Consider the following 26,947-nt stretch of genomic DNA (forward strand, 5'->3'; position numbering starts at 1 on the left):
TGCTTGTGAAAGAGCATAATACAGTCACTAAAATTGAAGTTAGCCAGTGGCTGAAGTAGGATGACCCATTGCCCCCTGCGTAGGCTGAGCAGAAGCAAAATTTAACTGGCAAAACTACAGAGCAGTGGATGAAGAAAGCTGTCTTAAAGCCCCTTGAAGTATGTATATTATAAATGTAATTTGGAATAAAAATATGTGAAGGTAAAAGAAGTGCATGGCAAGGGTGCAAGTTATAGTTATTTCAGGAAAGCATAATTGCCGAACTTCATTGTTTTTTTGTTTTCTAAATGTTAATTTGTAATCCATTTCGACACTTAATTATAAGGCCTCATTAACTTTTGATTTTTTCAGTGAATTTCAGTTTTTTATGTACAAAACATCCCAACTCTGCATGGCTGTTAGGCCAGGCCCACCCCACTGGTGGCCAACCCACAGCAGCCTGCTCTCTGTGGTCAGCTTGCTACCTCTGCCCCTGTACTCCTCCTGCCTGACTTCTGTTGTCAGTCGGTATGTCCCTCCCTTCCCCCTTCCATTTGCCCTTAGTGGTCAACTTGTTCCCTATGTCCATGTTGGGTTGACCTCTGTGGTAAACTTGCTGCCCTTACCCCCTCACACCTGCCCTGTGTTCTCTGTATGTGTGTGCCCCTGCCTGCCCCTTCCCTCCTTCCCTTTGTAGTCCATTGTACTGCCTCTACCAATGTTACCATGCCCTCCTCTGTGGTCAGCTTGCTGCTCTTGCCCTGCACCCAATCAACCTATGTTCTTTATGTGTGTGCCCTTGCCCTTTTCCTCCTGCCCTCTGTGATCCATTGCACTTTCCCTGCCTATGCCAGTTTGCCCTCCATCATTCATTTGCTTCTCCTAACTCCCTACCTCTGCCTTCTGTTCTCCATATGCTTGCCACTGCCTCCCTCCACCTGCTGTATGTGGTCAGCTTGCTGTCCCTGTTGATGCCAGCCTTCTCTTCATAACCAGCTTGCTGTCCCTGCCCCATCCCACTGCCCACTGTTCTCTGTGTGAGTGACACTGCCACCTCATACCCTCTCTGAATGTTCTATGGTTCTTCCCCTTCTGTCCTACCCTAAAGGTCAACTTGCTGCTGCACTTGCCCCCTACTGACTGCCCTTTGTTCTCCACCTGCATGCCCTTGCCTCCTCTTGCCTGCCCTCTGTGGTCAGCTTACTGCAACTTTTGATGTCAGCCTGCCCTTTGTGGTCAGGTAACTGTCTTTTGACCCTTCATTCTCAGGGTGTGTGCCTAAACACTGCCTCCAGTCCTCCGTGGTTAGTTGTGCTTCCCTTTCCCATGTTGGCTGCCCTCTGTGGTCACCTTGCTGTCCCTCCAACTCTCCTGCCCTCCATTCCCCATGTGTGAGCCCCTGCCCTATGTCTCCTGCCCCCCATTGTCCATCGTGTTGCCTTTGCCCCCTCTTATCTGCCCACTGTTTGCCATCTGCATGCCCCAGCCCCCTCCCACCTGCCCTTCATTGTCAGCTAGCTGCCTATGTTCATGCAGGCCTTCCAAATGTGGTCAGCTTGCTGCCCCTACTCCTCTTCCCCATGCTCTCCATTATCTATGTGCATGGCTCTGCTTTCCCCCTTCTGCCCTGTAGTCAGTTTTGCTTCTGCTGTCCAAGACGGCTCCTCTCCATGGTCACTTTGTGGATCTTACTCCTATCCTTCCTTAGCTCTGTTCTCCATCTGCCTGTTCCTGCAGTCTCCACCAACCCTCCAAAGTCTGTTGCTCTGTCACTGCCCCATCCTGACCTGACCTGCCTGCTAGGTTGATGTCTCTGCCCTCCATTGTCACTGTACTTTCCCCAGACACCTTCCTTGTGCCCTTCACGTTAGCTTTCTAGAGCACATGCCATCATTTCTTCCTCATTGGGCCAGCGCTGCAATGCCCAACAGGCCCCTCAAGGGGGCTCTTTGTCAGAGTTCTTTAAAGTAGAATGCTGGGATGATGAGTGCAAATGAGGATATTGCAAGTGTAGGGTGGTGTAGTGAGTGATTAAAAATGTCTACGGGGTACTGAAGAAAGTTTAATAAGTTGGTCCCCTTGACGAGTAAAAACAAACAAACTCTGCCCCAGGAACCAATTAACATAGACAGTTAAAAATATGTGGATAAGGGTCAACATATTTCATGCCTCGTGTGACCTAATCGAATCTTAGGCAACATGAGGAGCTCCCCGATGATGAAGCATGACATCCATTTGGAAGTGTGAGGGCTATAACTTCTGATCAACTAGATCCCTTAATCCATGTGATCAGCCTCCTCTCTCATGACAGCTTCTCTTTCCTCATCTTCCTTTGCTTGAGAAACAGAATCCTTCTATGATTAACCCTGAAAAGTATAGCTAGAGGTTCAGGGACAGCCTAAAACTCCAAAGCCCATCCTGGGTGGACTTCTTTGACCATTCCAGCAAGTCACTGAAGGGCTGGGAGAGGGTTAGCAGGGTATATGATTTCCCTGGCCTGTACAACCTGATTCTGAGGGAGCACATGCTCAGTACCTGTTTTCTAGAGCTGCCCCAACACCTGGTAGATAGCAAGCTGACTGAAGTGGAAGTGGGCTGAGGATAGGGAACTCTGGGTCAGCACCAGAGTGTCCTAGAAGGCATCTGATGGGGACTCCCAAAAGGAGAAGATGAAAAGAAGGAGTTCTCTCCAGACCCCCAATACAGCTCTCAAGGGTAAGGGTCCCAATCTCAAACTGGCCACCAGAGGAAAGGCTTCTCAGGTAAGTCTGGCCCCAGGTACTATGAGTGTTATTAGTATGGTCACATGAAGGGGGATCCCCAGTGCTCCAAGATGGCTCAACCTCCTAGTGAAGAGAAACCCCCGGGGATGGCTAGTGTAGAGCTTGGAGAGGAGATGTCCCCAGTTAATTGAGGGGAGTCAGCAAGGTTACACTAGTGTCCCTGGGTGATGAGGAGTTGGTGGTCCAAATGTCTTCCAATACTGCAAAGTGGTTCACCATCAATGGGCAGAGGGTGGAGTTTCTGAGGGACACAAGAGCCAGTATGACTACTGTAAGGTGTCATCTGGTCCCCTCATAGAAAGTGATTCCCTCTACATTCCTCTAGGTTGTAGTAGCAGACAACTGGGAGAGCACTATCCTGTGTCTCTAGTTCCCTTTGAGTGGGCCCCCCCAGAAAACTGAGCACAGGCATGGCAGGGCTCACAGTAACTTTCAGGCTACCTGAACTCACCGTTCAGGTAGTCTGAAAGTTACTGTGAGCCCTGCCATGCCTGTGGACTGTTTCCTGGTCAATAATCATGAGCACACTTCCTGGGAGGAAGTAGAGTTCAGGTCACACCTGAAAATGTTGCGGTTGCTTGACTGGGTTTGTGTGACTGCCTGGTCCATGGCTGCCCTGAAAGGGGATCAAGGAGGTCTGAAGCCTGAAAAAATGGACCAGACAGCTGCAAAAAGAGGGAAGGGCAGGGGGTGTGGTTAACTAGACCCTATATGTCTCACAGAGGAGGTGGATGGGGTGCCAGAGGAGGCCGCCCCGGGGCCTACTAGGTAGGACATTGCCTCCCTGTCTGAGCTTGCTGGATGGCAAGCAGAAGGGGAGCCCACCGAAAAGGAGTATTGTAAAGCACACAGAGAGTGCTCCACCCTGGAGGGCAGGAGGCAACAGGCTGAAGCCCAGGAAGCTGGTGACACTTCTGGAGATTACCACATATATTGGGAGAAAGAGCTCCTGTATAGTAAGCCTAAGTCACCAGTGCATGGGGCAACATGGGTGTTGGTAGTTCCTCAATGCTACATGGCCTTCCTCCTGGGGATGGCTCATGAGATACCCCTGGTAGAACATCTGGGGGAAGGGCAAGGCCTTTGTCAGACTTTTCCTCCACTTTTACTGGCCCCGGATGAAGATTTCCTTAGATATATTCTGTAGGTCTTACTGAACCTGTGAGGCTACTGGAAAGACAGGGAAAAAGCTGAAAGCTACCCTGAATCCTTACATGTCATTGGCACCCCATTTGAAAGGGTGGGCATCAACAATGTGGGGCTAATGGACCCCAAGACAGCCTCCAGCAACACGTTTGTTCTAATTTTGATGGGCCATGCCATTAGATATCCAGAGGCCACAACTCTGGGGATTACATCTTCACCTGCAATTGCTAGAACCCTGATGGGGATTTTCACCAGAGTTGGGGACATACTATTAGAAGTAGTAGACTTGGGAATGCACCAAATACTTACACCACACCAGGTGAGGAGTAGTGAGGAGTAATATCTTTATTTCTGCAGCACACATAGAAAGAGGAAAAAGCCTTAGGGGATTGTTTACATCCAAGAAGGTGCCTTTTTCTAAATGAAAACAATCCTACGTCCAACAGAGGCAACCTTGCACCATGGTGCGATGTGGCCTGTGTTGGCACTAGGCAGCCCATTGTGTGCCAGTACTGAGGAAAGGAGAGGAATGCACCAAATTGGGATACATACAGCACATCCCTGCCCTTTCCCTGTGATGCATTGCACTAAGGATACTTGTTGGTCTGCACTGTGCCACTTGGCTGTAAATTTGGCCCTTAGTTTCCCCAAGGAAGTGATGTCTGACAGGGGCAGTAACTTTTTATCTACATATATGCAGTCAATGTGGAAGAAATGTGGGGTAACGTACAACATTTCCACACCCTACCATCCACAAACAAATGGGCTTTTTGAAAGATTCAACAATGCCCTGAAGAGCATGATTATAAGCCTAGCTGAGCCCGAGAGGGGAAGTGGGATGTCCTCTTTCCATGCCTGCTCTTTCCTTATGGGGAGGCACCACAAAAGGGGGTTGGATTTAGCCCCTTTGAACTTCTCTATGGTCACCTTCTTAGGGGCTCTCTCAGTCTTGTTAAGAAGGGGTGGGAACAAGCTCCAATGAAAACTACCCAGGACATGGTTAGCTACATGCTAGCCCTCTGAAACCAGATGGCCAAATTTTGGTAAAAGGCTTCTGAGATCTTGGAGGCTAGCCAGGAGGTGATGAAGCAGTTGTTTGACCAGATGGCTACATTTGTGGAATATCAAACTGGGCAGAAAGACTGGGTAATTAAGCCATTGGTCTAATCCAAGGTCATTGGATTGGACCGTATGAGACAGTTGAGAGGAAGGGGGAACCCTCTACCTGGTAGATCTCAAGACCTCCACACCCAAGTACCCCATAGGGGTCCTCCACATCAACCATCTCAAACCACACTTTGAGAAGTCTAAGGTCACCATGCTGATGATGATGGGGAAGAAGAGGAGAGTGAACCTCACCCTAATATCCTGTCATAAAAAGAAAAAGATGGTCAGTAGTGGGTTTCAACCTCTCCCCTACCTGGACCCCAGAACAGCACAGGTACTGTTGCCTATTGTTGAGACAGTTTGCCTCTCTAGTTTCCCTCACTCCTGAGCTTAAACATCTGTGTACCCACGGCATTGCTACAGGAAAGACCCCCCTGCCAAAAAACAAATATATACAGGCTGTCTGATAAAATGAGGTACAGCATTAAAGAGGATGTCTCTAAAATGTTGGTGTTAGGGATGATTGAGCACTCCAGTAGCCCCTGGTCCATCCCAGTTGTGCTGGTACCAAAAGCTTTCCCACTGGGCACAACCCCAGAACTCCGGTTCTGTCTGGAGTACAGGTGAGGCTCAGCTCTGTCACTAATATGGATGCTCAACCCATTCCCAGAGCTGATGAGTTCATTGATAGGTTAGGAGCTGCCAAGTTAGTGAGTACCTTTGACTTAACTTCAGGGTGCTGGCAGATTGTCCTAACTGAAGGGGCTAAAGGGAGATCGATATTAACCACTACAGAGTGCCACTTTTAATTTAAAGTGATGCCCTTTAGGCTGCAAAATGACCCTGCTACCTTCTAAAGGCTGGTAAATCGGTTTTGGCAGGGATGGAAGCCTTCAGTGCTGCCTACCTGAATGACATAGCTGTATATAGCAGCAGCTGGAAGGATAATTTTCCACATCCAGGAAGTGCAGGAATGCAGACCTGGCTAACACGGCAAGTAAGTGCCAGATAGGGCAGGGGTCTATGGTGTACTTCTGAAACCAGGGGCCAGATGTAGGAAGAATTGATTTTGCGACTTGGAAATTGCGAGTCGGTGCGACTCACAATTTCCGAGTCGTAAAATCAGATGCAGAATGGTGTCTCAGACACCTTCTGCAAATCGCAAGGGGGTCGCAAAGACCCACCTCATTAATATTAATGAGGTGGGTAGCAATTTGCGACCCCCTTGCGATTCCCTGCCCTCACAGGGATGGTGGCCTGCTGGAGACAGCAGAACTCCATGTCTGTGACTGCTTTTTTAATAAAGCATTTATTTTTTTTGTATTGCAGCCCATTTTCCTTACAGGAAAACGAGTTGAAATACAAAAGAAAAAATTAAACCATTTGGTTTCGTTTTTTCAGAGTAGGCAGTGGTCCATTGACCCACTGCCTGCCCTGAAAAAATATTTATGGTGACATTCACAAAGGATGGGACCCCTTCTCTTTTGCGAATGAGTTAGCTCCCACTCGACATGGGTGCTAACTGCGAATTGCTTTGTGACCGCGTTTGCGGTCACAAAGCAATTCTGCATCGTGGTGCGAATCTCAAATAGGAAGGGAACACCCCTTCCTATTTGCGAGTCGCATTCCCATTTTGCGAGTCGGTACCGACTCGCAAAATGGGAATGTGCATCGCGATGCCCGTTTTGCATGGCACAAACTGCGAATTTCGCAGTTTGCGCCATGCAAAATGGTTTGCTCATCTGGCCCCAGGTGGGTGGTGGGTAAGGTGCCACCCCGTCAGTTTAAGATAGAGACCATTCTGGCCAGGGAGCCCCCAAAAACTCAAACTGAGGTTTAAGTGAGTGCCTTCCTGTGCCTCAAACAGAATTACAGGAAGCTTGCCAAGGGGTGTGGCACCAATGTTGCCTCATTTACTGAGCTGACTTCCAAGAAGCAACCAAGGAATGTGATCTGGACAGAAGCTTGCCAGAAAGCCTTTGTTGCCCTCAAACAGACCATGTGCACAGCCCCTGTGCTCAGGTTCTCTGACTTTTCCAAAGAATTTATAGTTCAGACAGATTCCTCAGAGCATGGCATAGGGTCAGTCTTTTCATAGCTCAATGATGAGGACCTAGACCAAACTGTAGGTTTCATCTCTAGGAGACTACATCCCAGGGAAGAGTGGTAGAGTGCTATTGAAAGAGAAGTGTTTGCTGTGGTCTGGCCACTGTAGAAGTTGAAACCATACTTGTTTGGGACTTCATGGATCAGATAGACCACAGGCCCCTCAGGTGGCTAACGCAAATGAGGGGTGAGAATCCAAAATTGTTGAGGTGGTCCATCTCCCTACAGGGAATGGACCTTACATAGGAACACCGATCTGGGTCAGAACATGCCAGTGCTGATGTTCTGTCCAGGTTCTTCTGCTTTAGGGATCAGAACTCCTGGGGGTTGGGTAGTTCTCCTCACTTTCAGTCGTGGGGAACCCGTGTTAGCTTTGTCAGCCTTAGAGTGAACTTCACCCAAACCTTTTTTCCTCCCTACCTCAAATTCTTGCTGGATGTTTGCTTTTGTTGGCCTTAGGACTCTGTGCATGTGCTCCTTCCCCTAAACATAGTTTGATTGGCATATATCTAATTGGCATGTGTAATTTACTAAAATGCGCTTGTAGAGTAATATACAATATACCCGGGCTGTAAATTAGATAGTGCCAGTGGGCCTGCAGCACTTATTGTGCCACCCACTCAAGTAGCACTTTGAAACATGTCCCAGGCCTGCCATTGCATCCTGGATGCAGTTTTACAGTGCTGTGTTGACTTGGCGTTTAACCCCCTTGCCATGTCTTAAAATCCCCTTTTATTACATACAAGGCACCCTTAAGATAGGCTCTAATTAGCCAATAGGGAAAGGTGCTGCATAATTAAAAGGTTGGAAATCTAGTTTTAAGTTTTACATGTCCTGGTAGTGAAAAACTCCTAAATTTGTTTTTCAATGCTGTGATGCCTACCCTTCCCGTAGGATAACATCCGGGATTCCTAATTATTACATTTTATAAGCTGTAATTCCTAATTGGGAGAAGGTAGATATGCCATGTTTGGTACCTCTGAATTTGTACTGATACCCCCTCTTTAATTTTAAAGTCTGATTTTTCAGTATAGTTTTGAAAATGCCACTTTTAGAAAGTTAGCGTTTTCCTGCCCTTAGCCCTATGTCTACAGCCTGTCTTGGGTCACATGAGTGGGTGTAACTGACAATGAGACTTTATGAATTCCTCCCAGACAATTGCACACAATAGTGGCATTAGGTGTGCATGAATGGGACATCTGCTGGCAGGATGGGGAGGCAGAGTCAAGCACAGCCCCACTTACAACTGAATAGCCTATGCTATACCTTCACACAAAGTACCTAACAACCCTGCATTGTCACTGCAACCAGCTTGGTGCCAGGGCAGGAGAGTCAGAAATTTCAAGGAACCTTTCCAAAAGGGAAACAACCTGAACAACTACGTTTGAATTACTACTTACCTTAACAACGAATCTTGAAGAACTACTGGGTCTTAACAACGAAGTTTTGAACAACTACTGGTTTAACAACGATTTTACTTTAACAACTAATGCCAGAACAACGAATTTTAAGGTAAGTGAATTATTTTTTGATGAATTTTAAGGTGAGTTTTGTGTTTTGTTTTTTATTTGTTTAGGGTTTAATTATTATATGTTTAATTTTTTTAAGGATATTGTGTGGATTAAGTAATGGAATTTATGGGTTGTGGGTGTTATGGGTGGGGAAGCGTATTAATACTCAGGTATTATTTTAAGTACTTGTGTTTTTTTATATGTTGTAATTTATGTTGTGTGTTTAGGGGCGGGATATATGGGATGTAGGGGTTATGGGTGGGGAATTGTATTAGTAATTGGGTATTAATTTATATACTTGAGTATTTTTATTTTATTTTGTGAAATCGGTGTGGGGTAATGTATTAATATTTGAGTATTTTGTTAGGATTTTGAGTATTTTTTTATATTTTATTAAGGATATATTGTGGATTAATTTTTTGAATGTATGGGTTGTGGTTGTTATGGGTGGGGAAGTGTATTAATACTTGGGTATTAATTTAAGTACGGGTATTTTATTACATTTTGTAATTTATGTTGTGGGTTTAGGGGCGGGATATATGGGATGTAGGGGTTATGGGTGGGAAAGTGTATTAATACTCAGGTATTATTTTAAGTACTTGTGTTTTTTTTATATGTTTTAATTTAAGTTGTGGGTTTAGGGGCGGGATAAATGGGATGTAGGGGTTATGGGTGGGGAAGTGTATTAATACTCAGGTCTTAATGTAAGTAATTGTATTTTTTAAATATTGTAGTTTATGTTGTGGGTTTAGGTGCGGGATATATGGGATGTAGGGGTTATGGGTGGGGAAGTGTATTAGTAATTGGGTATTAATTTATATACTTGGGTATTTTTATTTTATTTTGTGAAATCGGTGTGGGGTAGTGTATTAATATTTGAGTATTTTGTTAGGACTTTGAGTATTTTTTTATATTTTATTAAGGATATATTGTGGATTAATTTTTGGAATGTATGGGTTGTGGTTGTTATGGGTGGGGAAGTGTATTAATACTTGGGTATTAATTTAAGTACTTGTATTTCATTACATTTTGTAATTTATGTTGTGGGTTTAGGGGTGGGATATATGGGATGTAGGGGTTATGGGTGGGGTAGCGTATTAATACTCAGGTATTATTTTAGGTACTTGTGTTTTTTTTATATGTTGTAATTTATGATGTGGGTTTAGGGGCGGGATATATGGGATGTAGGGGTTATGGGTGGGGAAGTGTATTATTACTCAGGTATTATTTTAAGTACTTGTGTTTTTTTATATGTTACAATTTATGTTGTGGGTTTAGGGGCGGGATATATGGGCTGTGGGGGTTATGGGTGGGGAAGTGTATTAATACTCAGGTATTAATTTAAGTAATTGTATTTCTTAAATATTGTAGTTTAAGTTGTGGGTTTAGGTGCGGGATATATGGAACGTAGGGGTTATGGGTGGGGAAGTGTATTAGTAATTGGGTATTAATTTATATACTTGGGTATTTTTATTTTATTTTGTGAAATCGGTGTGGGGTAGTGTATTAATATTTGAGTATTTTGTTAGGACTTTGAGTATTTTTTTATATTTTATTAAGGATATATTGTGGATTAATTTTTTGAATGTATGGGTTGTGGTTGTTATGGGTGGGGAAGTGTATTAATACTTGGGTATTAATTTAAGTACTTGTATTTTATTAAATTTTGTAATTTATGTTGTGGGTTTAGGGGCGGGATATATGGGATGTAGGGGTTATGGGTGGGGAAGTTTATTAGTAATTGGGTATTCATTTATATATTTGGTATTTTTTTATTTCTTTTGTGAAATCTGGGTGGGGCAGTGTATTAATAGTTGGGTATTTAATTAGGACTTTGATTATATTTTTTTATAATTTTTAAAGGATATGCTGTGGTTTAATTATTGGAATGATGGGTTGTGGGTGTTTTGGGTGGGGATGTGTATTAATATTTAGATATTAATTTAAGTAGTTGTGTTTTTTTAAATGTTGTAATTTATGTTGTGGGTTTAGGGGAGGGATATATGGGTTGTAGGGGTTATGGGCGGGGAAGTGTATTAATACTCAGGTATTAATTAAAGTATTTCTATTTTTTAAATGTTGTAGTTTATATTTTGGGTTTAGGGTCGGAATATATGGGATGTAGGGGTTATGGGTGGGGAAGTGTATTAGTATTTGGGTAGTAATTTATATACTTGGGCATTTTTATTTTATTTTGTGAAATTAGTGTGGGGTCGTGTATTAATATTTGAGTATTTTATTAGGACTTTGAGTATTTTTTTATATTTTATTTAGGATATGTTGTGGATTCATTTTTGTATTGTGTGTGTTGTGGGTGTTGTGGGTGGGGAAGTGTATTAATACTTGGGTATTAATTTAAGTACTTGTATTTTTTTAAATGTTGCAATTTATGTTGTGGGTTTAGGGGTGGGATATATGGGATGTAGGGGTTATGGGTGGGGAAGTTTATTAGTAATTGTGTATTAATTTATATATTTGGTATTTTTTTATTTATTTTGTGAAATCTGGGTGGGGTAGTGTATTAATAGTTGGGTATTTAATTAGGATTTTGATTATATTTTGTTATATTTTTTAACCCCTTCGCTGCCAGGCCTTTTCCCCCACCTGTGCCGAGCCTTTTTTTAGCTATTTGGGGCAGTTCGCGCTTAGGCCCTCATAACGTTTTGTTCACATAACCTACCCACGCCAAATTTGCGTCCTTTTTTTCCAACATCCTAGGGATTCTAGAGGTACCCAGACTTTGTGGGTTCCCCAGAAGGAGGCCAAGAAATTAGCCAAATAACAGTGAAAAGTTCGTTTTTTAAAAAAAAAAATGGGAAAAAGGGGCTGCAGAAGAAGGCTTGTGTTTTTTCCCTGTAAATGGCATCAACAAAGGGTTTGCGTTGGTAAAATCACCAGCTTTCCAGCTTTCAGGAACAGGCAGACTTGAATCAGAAAACCCAATTTTTCAACACAATTTTGGCATTTTACTGGGACATATCCCATTTTTACGATTTTTTGTTCTTTCAGCCTCCTTCCAGTCAGTGACAGAAATGGGCATGAAACCAATGCTGGATCCCAGAAAAAAAAAATCTGAATTCAGCAAGGGGTAATTTGTGTAGATCCTACAAGGGTTTCCTACAGAAAATAACAACTGAAAAAGAAAAATATTGAAATTTAGGTGAAAAAAACATCAACTTTTCTCTACGTTTTACTCTGTAACTTTTTCCTGCAATGTCAGATTTTCTAAAGCAATATACCGTTACGTCTGCTGGACTCCTCTGGTTGCGGGGATATATAGGGCTTGTAGGTTCATCAAGAACCCTAGGTACCCAGAGCCAATAAATGAGCTGCACCCTGCAGTGCGTTTTCATTCTATACCGGGTATACAGCAATTCATTTGCTGAAATATAAAGAGTGAAAAATAGCTATCAAGAAAACCTTTGTATTTCCAAAAAGGGCATAAGATAAGGTGTTGAGGAGCAGTGGTTATTTGCACATCTCTGAATTCCGGGGTGACCATACTAGCATGTGAATTACAGGGCATTTCTCAAATAGATGTCTTTTTTACACACTCTCTTATATTTGGAAGGCAAAAATGTAGAGAAAGGCAAGGGGCAATAACACTTGTTTTGCTAATCTATGTTCCCCCAAGTCTCCCGATAAAAATGATACCTCACTTGTGTGGGTAGGCCTAGCGCCCGCGACAGGAAACGCCCCAAAACGCAACGTGGACACATCACATTTTTTGAAAGAAAACAGAGGTGTTTTTTGCAAAGTGCCTACCTGTAGATTTTGGCCTCTAGCTCAGCTGGCACCTAGGGAAACCTACCAAACCTGTGCATTTTTTAAAACTAGAGACCTAGGGGAATCCAATATGGGGTGACTTGTGGGGTCTGACCAGGTTCTGTTACCCAGAATCCTTTGCAAACCTCAAACTTTGGCTAAAAAAACACATTTTCCTCCCATTTCGGTGACAGAAAGTTTTGGAATCAGAGAGGAGACACAAATTTCCTTCCACCAAGCATTCCCCAAAGTCTCCCGATAAAAATGATACCTCACTTGTGAGGGTAGGCCTAGCGCACGCGACAGGAAATGCCCCAAAACGCAACGTGGACACATCACATTTTTTGAAAGAAAACAGAGGTGTTTTTTGCAAAGTGCCTACCTGTAGATTTTGGCCTCTAGCTCAGCCGGCATCTAGGGTAACCTACCAAACCTGTGCACTTTTGAAAACCAGAGACCTAGGGGAATCCAAGATGGGGTGACTTGTGGGGCTCTGACCAGGTTATGTTACCCAGAATCCTTTGCAAACCTCAAAATTTGGCTAAAAAAACACAATTTCCTCACATTTCGGTGACAGAAAGTTCTGGAATCTGAGAGGAGCCACAAATTTCCTTCCACCCAGCGTTCCCCCAAGTCTCCCGATAAAAATGATACCTCACTTGTGTGGGTAGGCCTAGCGCCCGTGACAGGAAATGCCCCAAAACACAACGTGGACACATCACATTTTTTGAAAGAAAACAGAGGTGTTTTTTGCAAAGTGCCTACCTGTAGATTTTGGCTTCTAGCTCAGCCAGCACCTAGGGAAACCTACCAAACCTGTGCATTTTGGAAAACTAGAGACCTAGGGGAATCCAAGATGGGGTGACTTGTGGGGCTCTGATCAGGTTTTGTTACCCAGAATCCTTTGCAAACCTCAAAATTTGGCTAAAAAAACACGTTTTCCTCACATTTCGGTGACAGAAAGTTCTGGAATCTGAGAGGAGCCACAAATTTCCTTCCACCCAGCATTCCCCCAAGTCTCCCGATAAAAATGATACCTCACTTGTGTGGGTAGGCCTAGCGCCCGTGACAGGAAATGGCCCAAAACACAACCTGGACACATCACATTTTTTCATAGAAAACAGTGCCTACCTGTGGATTTTGGCCTCTAGCTCAGCCGGCACCTGGGGAAACCTAGCAAACCAGCACATTTTTGAAAACTAGAAACCCAGGGGAATCCAAGATGGGGTGACTTGTGGGGCTCTGACCAGGTTCTGTTACCCAGAATCCTTTGCAAACCTCAAAATTTGGCTAAAAAAACACATTTTCCTCACATTTCGGTGACAGAAAGTTCTGGAATCTGGGAGGAGCCACAAATTTCCTTCCACCCAGCGTTCCCCCAAGTCTCCCGATAAAAATGATACCTCACTTGTGTGGGTAGGCCTAGCGCCCATGACAGGAAATGCCCCAAAACACAACGTGTACACATCACATTTTTTGAAAGAAAACAGAGGTGTTTTTTGCAAAGTGCCTACCTGTAGATTTTGGCTTCTAGCTCAGCCAGCACCTAGGGAAACCTACCAAACCTGTGCATTTTTGAAAACTAGAGACCTAGGGGAATCCAAGATGGGGTGACTTGTGGGGCTCTGATCAGGTTTTGTTACCCAGAATCCTTTGCAAACCTCAAAATTTGGCTAAAAAAACACGTTTTCCTCACATTTCGGTGACAGAAAGTTCTGGAATCTGAGAGGAGCCACAAATTTCCTTCCACCCAGCGTTCCCCCAAGTCTCCCGATAAAAATGATACCTCACTTGTGTGGGTAGGCCTAGCGCCCGTGACAGGAAATGGCCCAAAACACAACGTGGACACATCACATTTTTTCATAGAAAACAGTGCCTACCTGTGGATTTTGGCCTCTAGCTCAGCTGGCACCTGGGGAAACCTAGCAAACCAGCACATTTTTGAAAACTAGAAACCCAGGGGAATCCAAGATGGGGTGACTTGTGGGGCTCTGACCAGGTTCTGTTACCCAGAATCCTTTGCAAACCTCAAAATGTGGCTAAAAAAACACATTTTCCTCACATTTCGGTGACAGAAAGTTCTGGAATCTGGGAGGAGCCACAAATTTCCTTCCACCCAGCGTTCCCCCAAGTCTCCCGATAAAAATGATACCTCACTTGTGTGGGTAGGCCTAGCGCCCGTGACAGGAAATGGCCCAAACTACAACGTGGACACATCACATTTTTTCATAGAAAACAGTGCCTACCTGTGGATTTTGGCCTCTAGCTCAGCCGGCACCTGGGGAAACCTAGCAAACCAGCACATTTTTGAAAACTAGAAACCCAGGGGAATCCAAGATGGGGTGACTTGTGGGGCTCTGACCAGGTTCTGTTACCCAGAATCCTTTGCAAACCTCAAAATTTGGCTAAAAAAACACAATTTCCTCACATTTCGGTGACAGAAAGTTCTGGAATCTGAGAGGAGCCACAAATTTCCTTCCACCCAGCGTTCCCCCAAGTCTCCCGATAAAAATGATACCTCACTTGTGTGGGTAGGCCTAGCGCCCGTGACAGGAAATGCCCCAAAACACAACGTGTACACATCACATTTTTTGAAAGAAAACAGAGGTGTTTTTTGCAAAGTGCCTACCTGTAGATTTTGGCTTCTAGCTCAGCCAGCACCTAGGGAAACCTACCAAACCTGTGCATTTTTGAAAACTAGAGACCTAGGGGAATCCAAGATGGGGTGACTTGTGGGGCTCTGATCAGGTTTTGTTACCCAGAATCCTTTGCAAACCTCAAAATTTGGCTAAAAAAACACGTTTTCCTCACATTTCGGTGACAGAAAGTTCTGGAATCTGAGAGGAGCCACAAATTTCCTTCCACCCAGCGTTCCCCCAAGTCTCCCGATAAAAATGATACCTCACTTGTGTGGGTAGGCCTAGCGCCCGTGACAGGAAATGGCCCAAAACACAACGTGGACACATCACTTTTTTTCATAGAAAACAGTGCCTACCTGTGGATTTTGGCCTCTAGCTCAGCCGGCACTTGGGGAAACCTAGCAAACCAGCACATTTTTGAAAACTAGAAACCCAGGGGAATCCAAGATGGGGTGACTTGTGGGGCTCTGACCAGGTTCTGTTACCCAGAATCCTTTGCAAACCTCAAAATGTGGCTAAAAAAACACATTTTCCTCACATTTCGGTGACAGAAAGTTCTGGAATCTGGGAGGAGCCCCAAATTTCCTTGCACCCAGCGTTCCCCCAAGTCTCCCGATAAAAATGATACCTCACTTGTGTGGGTAGGCCTAGCGCCCGTGACAGGAAATGGCCCAAACTACAACGTGGACACATCACATTTTTTCATAGAAAACAGTGCCTACCTGTGGATTTTGGCCTCTAGCTCAGCCGGCACCTGGGGAAACCTAGCAAACCAGCACATTTTTGAAAAATAGAAACCCAGGGGAATCCAAGATGGGGTGACTTGTGGGGCTCTGACCAGGTTCTGTTACCCAGAATCCTTTGCAAACCTCAAAATTTGGCTAAAAAAACACAATTTCCTCACATTTCGGTGACAGAAAGTTCTGGAATCTGAGAGGAGCCACAAATTTCCTTCCACACAGCGTGCCCCCAAGTCTCCCGATAAAAATGATACCTCACTTGTGTGGGTAGGCCTAGCGCCCCTGACAGGAAATGCCCCTAAACTCAACGTGGACACATCACATTTTTTTAAAGAAAACAGAGGTGTTTTTTGCAAAGTGCCTACCTGTAGATTTTGGCCCCTAGCTCAGCCAGCACCTAGGGAAACCTACCAAACCTGTGCATTTTTTAAAACTAGATTTTGGCCTCTAGCTCAGCCGGCACCTGGGGAAACCTAGCAAACCAGCACATTTTTGAAAACTAGAGACCTAGGGGAATCCAAGATGGGGTGACTTGTGGGGCTGTGACCAGGTTCTGTTACCCAGAATCCTTTGCAAACCTCAAAATTTGGCTAAAAAAACACGTTTTCCTCACATTTCGGTGACAGAAAGTTCTGGAATCTGAGAGGAGCCACAAATTTCCTTCTAGCCAGCGTTCCCCCAAGTCTCCTGATAAAAATGATACCTCACTTATGTGGGTAGGCCTAGCGCCCACGACAGGAAATGGCCCAAAACACAACGTGGACACATCACATTTTTTCATAGAAAACAGTGCCTACCTGTGGATTTTGGCCACTAGCTCAGCCGGCACCTAGGGAAACCTAGCAAACCAGCACATTTTTGAAAACTAGAAACCCAGGGGAATCCAAGATGGGGTGACTTGTGGGGCTCTGACCAGGTTCTGTAACCCAGAATCCTTTGCAAACCTCAAAATGTGGCTAAAAAAACACAATTTCCTCACATTTCGGTGACAGAAAGTTCTGGAATCTGAGAGGTGCCACAAATTTCCTTCCACCCAGCGTTCCCCCAAGTCTCCCGATAAAAATGATACCTCACTTGTGTGAGTAGGCCTAGCGCCCGTGACAGGAAATGCCCCAAAACACAACGTGTACACATCACATTTTTTGAAAGAAAACAGAGGTGTTTTTTGCAAAGTGCCTACCTGTAGATTTTGGCTTCTAGCTCAGCCAGCACCTAGGGAAACCTACCAAACCTGTGCATTTTTGAAAACTAGAGACCTAGGGGAATCCAAGATGGGGTGACTTGTGGGGCTCTGATCAGGTTTTGTTACCCAGAATCCTTTGCAAACCTCAAAATTTGGCTAAAAAAACACGTTTTCCTCACATTTCGGTGACAGAAAGTTCTGGAATCTGAGAGGAGCCACAAATTTCCTTCCACCCAGCATTCCCCCAAGTCTCCCGATAAAAATGATACCTCACTTGTGTGGGTAGGCCTAGCGCCCGTGACAGGAAATGGCCCAAAACACAACGTGGACACATCACTTTTTTTCATAGAAAACAGTGCCTACCTGTGGATTTTGGCCTCTAGCTCAGCCGGCACCTGGGGAAACCTAGCAAACCAGCACATTTTTGAAAACTAGAAACCCAGGGGAGTCCAAGATGGGGTGACTTGTGGGGCTCTGACCAGGATCTGTTACCCAGAATCCTTTGCAAACCTCAAAATGTGGCTAAAAAAACACATTTTCCTCACATTTCGGTGACAGAAAGTTCTGGAATCTGGGAGGAGCCCCAAATTTCCTTACACCCAGCGTTCCCCCAAGTCTCCCGATAAAAATGATACCTCACTTGTGTGGGTAGGCCTAGCGCCCGTGACAGGAAATGGCCCAAACTACAACGTGGACACATCACATTTTTTCATAGAAAACAGTGCCTACCTGTGGATTTTGGCCTCTAGCTCAGCCGGCACCTGGGGAAACCTAGCAAACCAGCACATTTTTGAAAAATAGAAACCCAGGGGAATCCAAGATGGGGTGACTTGTGGGGCTCTGACCAGGTTCTGTTACCCAGAATCCTTTGCAAACCTCAAAATTTGGCTAAAAAAACACAATTTCCTCACATTTCGGTGACAGAAAGTTCTGGAATCTGAGAGGAGCCACAAATTTCCTTCCACACAGCGTGCCCCCAAGTCTCCCGATAAAAATGATACCTCACTTGTGTGGGTAGGCCTAGCGCCCCTGACAGGAAATGCCCCTAAACTCAACGTGGACACATCACATTTTTTTAAAGAAAACAGAGGTGTTTTTTGCAAAGTGCCTACCTGTAGATTTTGGCCCCTAGCTCAGCCAGCACCTAGGGAAACCTACCAAACCTGTGCATTTTTTAAAACTAGATTTTGGCCTCTAGCTCAGCCGGCACCTGGGGAAACCTAGCAAACCAGCACATTTTTGAAAACTAGAGACCTAGGGGAATCCAAGATGGGGTGACTTGTGGGGCTGTGACCAGGTTCTGTTACCCAGAATCCTTTGCAAACCTCAAAATTTGGCTAAAAAAACACGTTTTCCTCACATTTCGGTGACAGAAAGTTCTGGAATCTGAGAGGAGCCACAAATTTCCTTCTAGCCAGCGTTCCCCCAAGTCTCCTGATAAAAATGATACCTCACTTATGTGGGTAGGCCTAGCGCCCACGACAGGAAATGGCCCAAAACACAACGTGGACACATCACATTTTTTCATAGAAAACAGTGCCTACCTGTGGATTTTGGCCACTAGCTCAGCCGGCACCTAGGGAAACCTAGCAAACCAGCACATTTTTGAAAACTAGAAACCCAGGGGAATCCAAGATGGGGTGACTTGTGGGGCTCTGACCAGGTTCTGTAACCCAGAATCCTTTGCAAACCTCAAAATGTGGCTAAAAAAACACATTTTCCTCACATTTCGGTGACAGAAAGTTCTGAAATCTGGGAGGAGCCACAAATTTCCTTCCACCCAGCGTTCCCCCAAGTCTCCCGATAAAAATGATACCTCACTTGTGTGGGTAGGCCTAGCGCCCGCGACAGGAAATGGCCCAAAACACAACGTGGACACATCACATTTTTTCATAGAAAACAGTGCCTACCTGTGGATTTTGGCCTCTAGCTCAGCCGGCACCTGGGGAAACCTAGCAAACCAGCACAGTTCTGGAAACTAGAAACCCAGGGGAATCCAAGATGGGGTGACTTGTGGGGCTCTGACCAGGTTCTGTTACCCAGAATCCTTTGCAAACCTCAAAATTTGGCTAAAAAAACATTTTTACCTCACATTTCGGTGACAGAAAGTTCTGGAATCTGAGAGGTGCCACAAATTTCCTTCCACCCAGCGTTCCCCCAAGTCTCCCGATAAAAATGATACCTCACTTGTGTGAGTAGGCCTAGCGCCCGTGACAGGAAATGCCCCAAAACACAACGTGTACACATCACATTTTTTGAAAGAAAACAGAGGTGTTTTTTGCAAAGTGCCTACCTGTAGATTTTGGCTTCTAGCTCAGCCAGCACCTAGGGAAACCTACCAAACCTGTGCATTTTTGAAAACTAGAGACCTAGGGGAATCCAAGATGGGGTGACTTGTGGGGCTCTGATCAGGTTTTGTTACCCAGAATCCTTTGCAAACCTCAAAATTTGGCTAAAAAAACACGTTTTCCTCACATTTCGGTGACAGAAAGTTCTGGAATCTGAGAGGAGCCACAAATTTCCTTCCACCCAGCATTCCCCCAAGTCTCCCGATAAAAATGATACCTCACTTGTGTGGGTAGGCCTAGCGCCCGTGACAGGAAATGGCCCAAAACACAACGTGGACACATCACTTTTTTTCATAGAAAACAGTGCCTACCTGTGGATTTTGGCCTCTAGCTCAGCCGGCACCTGGGGAAACCTAGCAAACCAGCACATTTTTGAAAACTAGAAACCCAGGGGAGTCCAAGATGGGGTGACTTGTGGGGCTCTGACCAGGTTCTGTTACCCAGAATCCTTTGCAAACCTCAAAATGTGGCTAAAAAAACACATTTTCCTCACATTTCGGTGACAGAAAGTTCTGGAATCTGGGAGGAGCCCCAAATTTCCTTACACCCAGCGTTCCCCCAAGTCTCCCGATAAAAATGATACCTCACTTGTGTGGGTAGGCCTAGCGCCCGTGACAGGAAATGGCCCAAACTACAACGTGGACACATCACATTTTTTCATAGAAAACAGTGCCTACCTGTGGATTTTGGCCTCTAGCTCAGCCGGCACCTGGGGAAACCTAGCAAACCAGCACATTTTTGAAAAATAGAAACCCAGGGGAATCCAAGATGGGGTGACTTGTGGGGCTCTGACCAGGTTCTGTTACCCAGAATCCTTTGCAAACCTCAAAATTTGGCTAAAAAAACACAATTTCCTCACATTTCGGTGACAGAAAGTTCTGGAATCTGAGAGGAGCCACAAATTTCCTTCCACACAGCGTGCCCCCAAGTCTCCCGATAAAAATGATACCTCACTTGTGTGGGTAGGCCTAGCGCCCCTGACAGGAAATGCCCCTAAACTCAACGTGGACACATCACATTTTTTTAAAGAAAACAGAGGTGTTTTTTGCAAAGTGCCTACCTGTAGATTTTGGCCCCTAGCTCAGCCAGCACCTAGGGAAACCTACCAAACCTGTGCATTTTTTAAAACTAGATTTTGGCCTCTAGCTCAGCCGGCACCTGGGGAAACCTAGCAAACCAGCACATTTTTGAAAACTAGAGACCTAGGGGAATCCAAGATGGGGTGACTTGTGGGGCTGTGACCAGGTTCTGTTACCCAGAATCCTTTGCAAACCTCAAAATTTGGCTAAAAAAACACGTTTTCCTCACATTTCGGTGACAGAAAGTTCTGGAATCTGAGAGGAGCCACAAATTTCCTTCTAGCCAGCGTTCCCCCAAGTCTCCTGATAAAAATGATACCTCACTTATGTGGGTAGGCCTAGCGCCCACGACAGGAAATGGCCCAAAACACAACGTGGACACATCACATTTTTTCATAGAAAACAGTGCCTACCTGTGGATTTTGGCCACTAGCTCAGCCGGCACCTAGGGAAACCTAGCAAACCAGCACATTTTTGAAAACTAGAAACCCAGGGGAATCCAAGATGGGGTGACTTGTGGGGCTCTGACCAGGTTCTGTAAGCCAGAATCCTTTGCAAACCTCAAAATGTGGCTAAAAAAACACATTTTCCTCACATTTCGGTGACAGAAAGTTCTGAAATCTGGGAGGAGCCACAAATTTCCTTCCACCCAGCGTTCCCCCAAGTCTCCCGATAAAAATGATACCTCACTTGTGTGGGTAGGCCTAGCGCCCGCGACAGGAAATGGCCCAAAACACAACGTGGACACATCACATTTTTTCATAGAAAACAGTGCCTACCTGTGGATTTTGGCCTCTAGCTCAGCCGGCACCTGGGGAAACCTAGCAAACCAGCACAGTTCTGGAAACTAGAAACCCAGGGGAATCCAAGATGGGGTGACTTGTGGGGCTCTGACCAGGTTCTGTTACCCAGAATCCTTTGCAAACCTCAAAATTTGGCTAAAAAAACATTTTTACCTCACATTTCGGTGACAGAAAGTTCTGGAATTTGAGAGGAGCCACAAATTTCCTTCTAGCCAGCGTTCCCCCAAGTCTCCGGATAAAAATGATACCTCACTTGTGTGGGTAGGCCTAGCGCGCACGACAGGAAATGGCCCAAAACACAACGTGGACACATCACATTTTTTCATAGAAAACAGTGCCTACCTGTGGATTTTGGCCACTAGCTCAGCCGGCACCTGGGGAAACCTAGCAAACCAGCACATTTTTGAAAACTAGAAACCCAGGGGAATCTAAGATGGGGTGACTTGTGGGGCTCTGACCAGGTTCTGTAACCCAGAATACTTTGCAAACCTCAAAATGTGGCTAAAAAAGCACATTTTCCTCACATTTCGGTGACAGAAAGTTCTGGAATCTGGGAGGAGCCACAAATTTCCTTCCACCCAGCGTTCCCCCAAGTCTCCCGATAAAAATTATACCTCACTTGTGTGGGTAGGCCTAGCGCCCGCGACAGGAAATGGCCCAAAACACAACGTGGACACATCCCATTTTTTCATAGAAAACAGTGCCTACCTGTGGATTTTGGCCTCTAGCTCAGCCGGCACCTAGGGAAACCTACCAAACCTGTGCATTATTTAAAACTAGAGACCCAGGGGAATCCAAGATGGGGTGACTTGTGGGGCTCTGACCAGGTTCTGTTACCCAGAATCCTTTGCAAACCTCAAAATTTGGCTAAAAAAACACATTTTCCTCACATTTCGGTGACAGAAAGTTCTGGAATCTGAGAGGAGCCACAAATTTCCTTCCACACAGCGTGCCCCCAAGTCTCCCGATAAAAATGATACCTCACTTGTGTGGGTAGGCCTAGCGCCCCTGACAGGAAATGCCCCAAAACTCAACGTGGACACATCACATTTTTTGAAAGAAAACAGAGGTGTTTGTTGCAAAGTGCCTACCTGTAGATTTTGGCCTCTAGCTCAGCCAGCACCTAGGGAAACCTACCAAACCTGTGCATTTTTTAAATCTAGAGACCTAGGGGAATCCAAGATGGGGTGACTTGTGGGGCTGTGACCAGGTTCTGTTACCCAGAATCCTTTGCAAACCTCAAAATTTGGCTAAAAAAACACGTTTTCCTCACATTTCGGTGACAGAAAGTTCTGGAATCTGAGAGGAGCCACAAATTTCCTTCTAGCCAGCGTTCCCCCAAGTCTCCTGATAAAAATGATACCTCACTTGTGTGGGTAGGCCTAGTGCCCACGACAGGAAATGGCCCAAAACACAACGTGGACACATCACATTTTTTCATAGAAAACAGTGCCTACCTGTGGATTTTGGCCACTAGCTCAGCCGGCACCTAGGGAAACCTAGCAAACCAGCACATTTTTGAAAACTAGAAACCCAGGGGAATCCAAGATGGGGTGACTTGTGGGGCTCTGACCAGGTTCTGTAACCCAGAATCCTTTGCAAACCTCAAAATGTGGCTAAAAAAACACATTTTCCTCACATTTCGGTGACAGAAAGTTCTGAAATCTGGGAGGAGCCACAAATTTACTTCCACCCAGCGTTCCCCCAAGTCTCCTGATAAAAATGATACCTCACTTGTGTGGGTAGGCCTAGCGCCCGCGACAGGAAATGGCCCAAAACACAACGTGGACACATCACATTTTTTCATAGAAAACAGTGCCTACCTGTGGATTTTGGCCTCTAGCTCAGCCGGCACCTGGGGAAACCTAGCAAACCAGCACAGTTCTGGAAACTAGAAACCCAGGGGAATCCAAGATGGGGTGACTTGTGGGGCTCTGACCAGGTTCTGTTACCCAGAATCCTTTGCAAACCTCAAAATTTGGCTAAAAAAACACGTTTTCCTCACATTTCGGTGACAGAAAGTTCTGGAATTTGAGAGGAGCCACAAATTTCCTTCTAGCCAGCGTTCCCCCAAGTCTCCTGATAAAAATGATACCTCACTTGTGTGGGTAGGCCTAGCGCGCACGACTGGAAATGGCCCAAAACACAACGTCGACACATCACATTTTTTCATAGAAAACAGTGCCTACCTGTGGATTTTGGCCACTAGCTCAGCCGGCACCTGGGGAAACCTAGCAAACCAGCACATTTTTGAAAACTAGAAAACCAGGGGAATCCAAGATGGGGTGACTTGTGGGGCTCTGACCAGGTTCTGTAACCCAGAATACTTTGCAAACCTCAAAATGTGGCTAAAAAAACACATTTTCCTCACATTTCGGTGACAGAAAGTTCTGGAATCTGGGAGGAGCCACAAATTTCCTTCCACCCACCGTTCCCCCAAGTCTCCCGATAAAAATTATACCTCACTTGTGTGGGTAGGCCTAGCGCCAGCGACAGGAAATGGCCCAAAACACAACGTGGACACATCAAATTTTTTCATAGAAAACAGTGCCTACCTGTGGATTTTGGCCTCTAGCTCAGCCTGCACCTGGGGAAACATAGCAAACCAGCACAGTTCTGGAAACTAGAAACCCAGGGGAATCCAAGATGGGGTGACTTGTGGGGCTCTGACCAGGTTCTGTTACCCAGAATCCTTTGCAAACCTCAAAATGTGGCTAAAAAAACAAATTTTCCTCACATTTCGGTGACAAAAAGTTCTGGAATCTGGGAGGAGCCACAAATTTCCTTCCACCCAGCGTTCCCCCAAGTCTCCCGATAAAAATGATACCTCACTTGTGTGGGTAGGCCTAGCGCCCACGACAGGAAATGGCCCAAAACACAATGTGGACACATCACATTTTTTCAAAGAAAACAGTGCCTACCTGTGGATTTTGGCCACTAGCTCAGCCGGCACCTGGGGAAACCTAGCAAACCAGCACATTTTTGAAAACTAGAAACCCAGGGGAATCCAAGATGGGGTGACTTGTGGGGCTCTGACCAGGTTCTGTAACCCAGAATCCTTTGCAAACCTCAAAATGTGGCTAAAAAAACACATTTTCCTCATATTTCGGTGACAGAAAGTTCTGGAATCTGGGAGGAGCCACAAATATCCTTCCACCCAGCGTTCCCCCAAGTCTCCCGATAAAATTGATACCTCACTTGTGTGGGTAGGCCTAGCGCCCGCGACAGGAAATGGCCCAAAACACAACGTGGACACATTACATTTTTTCATAGAAAACAGTGCCTACCTGTGGATTTTGGCCTCTAGCTCAGCCGGCACCTTGGGAAACCTAGCAAACCAGCACAGTTCTGGAAACTAGAAACCCAGGGGAATCCAAGATGGGGTGACTTGTGGGGCTCTGACCAGGTTCTGTTACCCAGAATCCTTTGCAAACCTCAAAATGTGGCTAAAAAAACAAATTTTCCTCACATTTCGGTGACAGAAAGTTCTGGAATCTGGGAGGAGCCACAAATTTCCTTCCACCCAGCGTTCCCCCAAGTCTCCCGATAAAAATGATACCTCACTTGTGTGGGTAGGCCTAGCGCCCGCGACAGGAAATGGCCCAAAACACAATGTGGACACATCACATTTTTTCATAGAAAACAGTGCCTACCTGTGGATTGTGGCCTCTAGCTCAGCCGGCACCTGGGGAAACCTAGCAAACCAGCACAGTTTTGAAAACTAGAAACCCAGGGGAATCCAAGATGGGGTGACTTGTGGGGCTCTGACCAGGTTCTGTTACCCAGAATCCTTTGCAAACCTCAAAATTTGGCTAAAAAAACACGTTTTCCTCACATTTCAGTGACAGAAAGTTCTGGAATCTGAGAGGAGCCACAAATTTCACTCGACCCAGCGTTCCCCCAACTCTCCCGATAAAAATGATACCTCACTTGTGTGGGTAGGCCTAGCGCCCGCGACAGGAAATGGCCCAAAACACAACGTGGACACATCACATTTTTTCATAGAAAACAGTGCCTACCTGTGGATTTTGGCCTCTAGCTCAGCCGGCCCCAGGGGGGGCAGAAATGGCCTAAAATAAATTTGTCCCCCACCCCCCAAACCCCCCCCGGGAGCGACCCTTGCCTACGGGGTCGCTCCCCCTGCGTGACATTGGCGCCAAAAAAAAAAATCCCCGGTGCCTAGTGGTTTCTGCCCCCTTGGTGGCAGATTTTCCTAAAATCGGCCAATCTGCCCCCAAGGGGGACAGAAATAGTCTAAATACAATTTTCCCCCCAGGGGAGCGACCCTTGCCTAATGGGTCGCTCCCCATCTCTAAAAAAACAAACAAATAAAACAAAAACACCCAAAAACAATTTGCCCTGGCGCCTAGAGGTTTCTGCCCCCCCCCTGGGGGCAGATCAGCCTAATAACAATAGGCCGATCTGCCCCCGGGGGGGGCAGAAATGGCCTAAAATACATTTTCCCCCCCATCCACCCAACCCCCTCCGGGAGCGACCCTTGCCTACGGGGTCGCTCCCCCTGCGTGACATTGGCGCCAAAAAAAAATCCCCGGTGCCTAGTGGTTTCTGCCCCCTTGGGGGCAGATTGACCTAAAATCGGCCAATCTGCCCCCAAGGGGGACAGAAATGGTCTAAATACAATTTTCCCCCCAGGGGAACGACCCTTGCCTAATGGGTCGCTACCCATCTCTAAAAAAACAAACAAATAAAAACAAAAACACCAAAAAACAATTTGCCCTGGCGCCTAGAGGTTTGGGGGCAGATCCGCCTAATAACAAACAACAAAAAAAATCCCCGGTTCCTAGTGGTTTCTGCCCCCTTGGGGGCAGATTGACCTAAAATCGGCCAATCTGCCCCCAAGGGGGACAGAAATGGTCTAAATACAATTTTCCCCCCAGGGGAACGACCCTTGCCTAATGGGTCGCTCCCCATCTCTAAAAAAACAAACAAATAAAAACAAAAACACAAAAAAACAATTTGCCCTGGCGCCTAGAGGTTTCTGCCCCCCCTGGGGGCAGATCGGCCTAATAACAAACAACAACAAAAATCCCCGGTGCCTAGTGGTTTCTGCCCCCTTGGGGGCAGATTGACCTAAAATCGGCCGATCTGCCCCCAAAGCGGGAAGAAATGGCCTAAATACAATTTGCCCCTCCAGGGGAGCGACCCTTGTCCAAGGGTTCGCTCCCCATCTGTAAAACAAAAAAAACAAAAAATCCCTGGTGCCTAATGGTTTCTGCCCCCCTATCAAAATAGGCTGATCTACCCCCCAGGAGGGCAGATATGGCCTAAAATAATTCCAGCCCCCCCCCCAGGGAGCGACCCTTTCCTAAGGGGTCGCTCCCCTTGCGTGAAATTCACGTAAAAAAAAAACGCCCTGGTGTCTAGTGGTTTCTGCCCCCCTTCATCAAAATAGGCCAATCTGCCCCCAAGGGGGGCAGAAATGGCCTAAATATAATTTGCCCCCTGGGGGAGCGACCATTGCCTAAGAGGTCGCTCCCACCTAAAAAAAAAAAAAAAAAAAAAAAAAAATGATCCCTCGTGCCTAGCCTTCCCAAAAAAATGCCTCCCCTGGGAGCGACCCTTGCCCAAGGGGTCGCTCCCTTATGGCCATTTAAAAAAAAATACAAAAATCCCTGGTGTCTAGTGGGGTTTCAAAAGCCGGATTGCAAGCAATCCGGCTTTTGAAACACTGGGAGAGACTTCGAAGGGAAGGAAATACATTTCCTTCCCTTTGAAGCCTCTCTGGGCCTCCCCCACA

The sequence above is a fragment of the Pleurodeles waltl genome, chromosome 2_2 (genome assembly GCF_031143425.1).
Source record: "Pleurodeles waltl isolate 20211129_DDA chromosome 2_2, aPleWal1.hap1.20221129, whole genome shotgun sequence".
Classification (NCBI taxonomy): domain Eukaryota; kingdom Metazoa; phylum Chordata; class Amphibia; order Caudata; family Salamandridae; genus Pleurodeles; species Pleurodeles waltl.